General features: G+C 40.1%; 1 pseudogene; it reads right to left on the reverse strand.

Moving 5' to 3' along the window:
• Positions 1 to 658: 658 nt before the first annotated feature.
• LOC149163868 (G-type lectin S-receptor-like serine/threonine-protein kinase At1g34300) lies at positions 659 to 5237 on the reverse strand (annotated as a pseudogene).
• Between the last annotated feature and the right edge of the window lie 267 nt (positions 5238 to 5504).

Here is a 5504-nt window from a genome sequence, read left to right on the forward strand (position 1 = left end):
GGCAATTTGCTCATCATGGAGTGATTTTCCCATCAAATACAGTTCAAAATTTTGCAAAGCTCTCAAAATCTTTACTTGATATTAGAAAAAAAGCCAGAAAAGTGTGAAAACCATCAAATTTAACAATTGACTCTATTTTGAAATTCCAGCTTTGATTATCTAGCTTGTTTTTGCTTTTGAGAAATACCAATGAAAACGAGCACGAGCATTTGCCAAAAACGACTATGTTTGAGATGAAAACATAAAGTAAATCAAGATGGATCAAAGAGTGCGGATAATATTTTTGTATTTCATTATGTTTTAGAAAATTTACTACTTCAGGACACTGTCAATATTTTTATATAATTAAACTTTTTGAAATATTTACTTTTCAAAAATATTCTAATAAAATATTTGTATTGAAAACTGTGTGGGAGAATTCAACACAGTGACTAAAGAAGTCATTTATTGAGAAAGATGTATCAGTGTTCAAATATCCTAGAATTTATAGTAATAAGAGTATCTTGATAGAATCAGAATCTCAGACTTCAGCTATTAACGGAGATAACGCATGTTAATGGTTAATGCCAAAAAGCAAAAATATAGTTTGTCATTCCTAAATTTCCTTCTACTGGTAAAAATCTTACTTTTGAGATTAAAAAGTTACAGCCCTGAGCTTGAATGATCTATTCCAAAATTAAAATGCAGTTGACAAATCAAAGTTGCCTCTTTAGCATTACAATATTCAGTTTGTCTTTTTGTATACACACGCCATCTCAGAGGCTATGAACGCTAGCAAGGCAAGTGTGTATTTAATATAGATGTCCTCTATATGTTGCCTTTGAAACCTGCAATGGCACAATAAAACATACAAACTAATTCCTTCGTCTGAATTTTACACAAGAAACCAAGTAATTGTGATCCTTCCATTGAGCAGGAAAGTAAAATGAACTTATCTTGTAATAAGTTTCATACTTGAATGGCCATGAGCAGATAGCTACCTTCTGCTGGAGAGTTTCTCTTCCATATTTTTTAAAGATTTGAAGACAGAGTGGCATTCACAGAGGACATAGAAGAAACAGGATGACTGGATGTTGCAAACACTGAGAGTGCTAGTTCGCTAGTACTGCCACTGGTACTGCTTTCAAAGCTTTCCAAAGATTTAGGAGCACGTGGTTTATCAATAGGCAATATCCCCTCCAGCATCTGGACAATTTTACCCATAGTTAGCCGCTCTGAGGGCTGCTCCTGAATGCACCAAAAACTAACTCGAAGTGCTCTTTTCACCTGATCAATATTAATATTTCCACCCAGTTTCTCGGCTGAAATATTTAGAATGTTTCCCCTTTCAAATTCCTCAAATGCCCATATTGAGAGTTTCTTTCTCCTTGAGGCCATAGTATTAAAATTCCTTGTACCGCCTATGATCTCCAGCAAAACCATGCCATAACTATAAACATCAGACTTGGTTGTGATGGGCAAATTGGCAAGCCATTCCGGAGCCAGGTATCCTCTGGTTCCTTCAACACAAGTCAATGAGCGCTTTTGATGATCTCTGATGTGTTGAGCTTCGAGAGCCCAAAGGCGGAGACCTTTGCACTGAAATTATCATCTAGGAGTATGTTCTCGGGTTTAATATCACAATGAACAATGCAATCTCTGCACTCTTCGTGCAAGTAAGTAACGCCCCTTGCAGTCCCAAGGGCTATTCTAAAGCGCTTATCCCAATCTAGCATCCTGGATTGCTCTGGAGAAGAAAAAAGGAATGTGTCCAAAGAAGAATTTTTCATGAATTCATTAACCACCAATCTATGGCGGCCTTCTGAGCAAAATCCAATTAACCTAACCAAGTTCAAGTGATGAGTACTGCTGATGGTTGCCACCTCCATGTGAAATTGCCTCTCACTTTGTTCGATCCCTTCCTACTGCTTGACAGCAACTATGGTATTGTTGGACAATTCTCCCTTGTACACTGTTCCAAACCCACCCGAACCCAAATTTTGCGTAAAATTCCTTGTGAAGTGCTGGAGTTCCTTGTAGGAAAGCTGAACTGGAGCCCCCGAGGCATAATCCAGGAGTGTGTATTGGGCTGGTACCTGTCCAAATCTAAACCTAGGATTATTTCTACAGAGAATCCACCAAATGGACGTCTGGATAGTAATCAAGGCAATAATAGGTACTAAAACTGCTGCTGCTATTGCAATGGCAGATACCTTGGATGAATTCACAGTCCTAATTGCAGGAGGTGGTGGTGCTGGAGGATGACCTTCGCCACATCCCTTTACATAAGAAGTGCTTGAAAGAGCTGCTGATTGATAGGCACTTGTGAAATTCTCTGCCTTTATTCGGCAAATGCTCGAACCATCGGCCATGACTGTAGATGCAACACACAATGGATTCCTGAGGCAGTAGTTCTGCTCACAATTGTTAATGCCCAAGTAGTATATGTCCGACTTTGAGTATGGTTCAATACAACGATGCTCTGGTTAGTACACCCTGTAAGGTCCTGCAGTCTTCTACACCCTTGGGTGGGATCTTTGGCGTCTATGGGAACAAAATCTGCAGATGGGCATATGCAATAAGGGCTTGTGTCATTGTATACACACACCCCAAAGTTCCCACACCATCCATAGACTTGACACTGGTCTTCTATTGCATTCCATCCCAGTTGCCATGTTCGAGATCTTTTAACCCACCCATAGGTCCTCAAATTTCCATCTGATTCGAGCCTGATCCTTCGCAGCGTGATAGAGGGCTCCGTGTAATGGCTGCTGTATGCAGTCCAAAGCTGATCACCAGAAGAGTTGCACAGTGTAAAAATTCCTTGATTATCGAGATATGCTATGTTACCAGAAACTAGAAACGGGAAACGGAACGGGAAACGAGAACGGTACGAGAAACGAAGTTTGGAGGTTTCGCATATAAGAAACGAGGAGAGAGAAAAACACCATATTAAAGGTGAACAATATAAACAAAGCATTAATCATAAACCTGCAATGTTTTTTGCTCATGAAATTGTAAATTGCAAAATGCCAACTACAAAAAGGTTGAAACTGAGGCTGAATTGATACATTCCAAAAATCTGATGAATGATTTGAAAGGGAAAATATGTCATATGCATGATGAAATGTGCAGAGTCTCGCATCACCTGTTTCAGGCTTCCATATACTTTTATCCAGGAACATATTAAAACCATTTCCACTGACCAGCAAGTACTGGTTATATCAGTATAAGCCATGAAGCCCCAATGTCAGAGGCAAAACAATATATAGAATTTTCACACATATAGATTGCCATTCAATTTAGGTGAAAAAACAAAGGAACCAGATATTTTCATAGAGATCAAGGAAGCAGTAGCAGAATTACAATACTGCCTCATGAATCATGTCTATTTACATCAATGGATTGTCATAGCAAAGCAAAGGGAAGTGGCATATCAACAAGAACACGCCTTCATTTGAATAGGCAGCAGTGAAAAACATTTATATACTGCTGCATCAAAAATCTTCCCTGATTGCTACCAAGCCTTTGGAATGCATATGAAAGTACACCGTGAATTTTGGCACAATTAGTTAAATTTCTGTCTGCATAGATGGAACACAGACTGCATCTTATTGGTCACGGGAAAAAAGAATGATTCTTGGACTATATTGCGAAGAATTCCAAGTTACACTGCAAATTCATTTAAGTGTAAAGAGGAATTCATTGAGGAATAATTAAAACGCACAGATTTACCTAAACCAATAAGATACTCATAAATTTCCCTTTAACACTCTCCTAGGCAATTGTTTTTTTTCACAAATGCAACCCGGAAAGGGATTTGCATACAAGTACTCGACAGTTTTAGGAAATTCTCCAGGTTGTCGACTTGCTAGAGCTCCTGTTCTGTGGGCATGGATTTCTGTCACCTGTTGTTGAAATATTTCCCACTGCAGACTAAGGGCCGAAAAGAGTGATATGATCAAGCAGAATATATTGCTTAAGCAAGCAGCAGAAGCTAAAGACCAGGTTATTCTAAACATCCGGAATGAGGCAACTGACTTGTGGCACAGAGTACAGGTTTTAGAAGATGAAGTCATGGAGAAAGAAGGTCAAATTTCTATATTAAAGGGAACGAGCATTCATAAAAGAAAACCAGAGATTGAAGTGTGTAGGTAGTACCTTTTCACAATGCTGTTGAAGATGCGGGCGTGAAGATGCTTGGCTCTGAATTGTGCCTGGCTTGCATGTGAGTAGTGATGGGTTTGCTCTATTCTTCTGCTTAAATCCTTGAAAGAACATGAGCAACTGGAGTGGCAACTGGTGTTTTTCTTTAGCAACGCTCTCACAATACCCTGCGTTCTCAGCTAGTTCGCTCACAAATACTCTGGACTCTGGAGTTCTTATGTTTAATTTCCAGAAACTAACAGTCCAGCTCAGAAACTAACAGTCCAGCGCAGCAGACTAACAGTGAACTGCCAATTAAACTCTCTGTATGTGTAATCAATTGCTAATTAAACTTGATTTAACCCACGTTTGAAAAAATTAAATTTAATCTGAGTCTGAAAAAATAAATTTAACTGCACGTCTATCCGGAAACGGCCAGAAGAAACTGCAAGTCTATCCGGAAACGGCCAGAAGAAACTGTTTCGTTTCGCGGGAAACCGTTTCTTGCCAGTGAAAACGAAAACGGCCGTTGCAGACGGCGTTTCTAGTATGGTCCGGTTTCTCTCGAAGGTTTCTGCCAGAAACGGGGGACATCGTCCCGTTTCTGGTAACTAGGGAGATATGCCCTGGAGCCATTTAGGGCACCCTCATTCCAGAATGTAATGTAGTTCCTCCATTTCAATTTGAAGTTTCCCCCAAGCTCCAGAGTGAATGAATAAGGATACATGTGGAGGTTTTGTCCCACACTGAAATTCTCATAAACCAGGAGGGTATCAGTAGGATTGACAAAACTCTCCCAAACACTGCTGGAACTGCTATTCTTCACTACAAAATTGCCATTGTCCTGCATGGCAGCAGAGACTATGCTTCGGTTGGCAGTATTACTCTGCCACACCACGGTGTTCGTTCCATTGAGCAACACAAGGTTGCCATCAATCTGGAAATCAAAGGAAGCTCTGTCACCCACTCTGATGCCACCATCCTCACCTGCATTCCACACCAGAGTTCTGTCTTTAGTGTCAGCAATTGAAATTGCCAGAACATACAGTCCATCCTTTCCATCTGGGTGAAAGCCAAAGCGAAAGATGCCACTCTGGGATTTCCAAAACTGTTGTTTCCTGGAGGAGGAAGGCAAAGAAGGCCTAAGACGCGATCCGGGACCTACCGTTCCATCAGCAACAACCATATACTGAATAACAATAATATATAGTATAGATATTGGAATTGACATAATTGTTGGACACTGCTTCTCTGATTACAAACAGTACAACAGCTAACAGGTAGCAGGTGATCAGTAAGCCACAGTGGAAAAGTGGGTGCCTGCTATTATGGAGTAAAGTTTTGGTAATTTAGAAGCTCTATAACCAGGTAACAGAGAG

The sequence above is a fragment of the Pinus tabuliformis genome, chromosome 5_1, assembly GCF_031772625.1.
Source record: "Pinus tabuliformis cultivar Carrire ecotype Pingquan chromosome 5_1, CPIR1, whole genome shotgun sequence".
Taxonomy (NCBI): Eukaryota; Viridiplantae; Streptophyta; class Pinopsida; order Pinales; family Pinaceae; genus Pinus; species Pinus tabuliformis.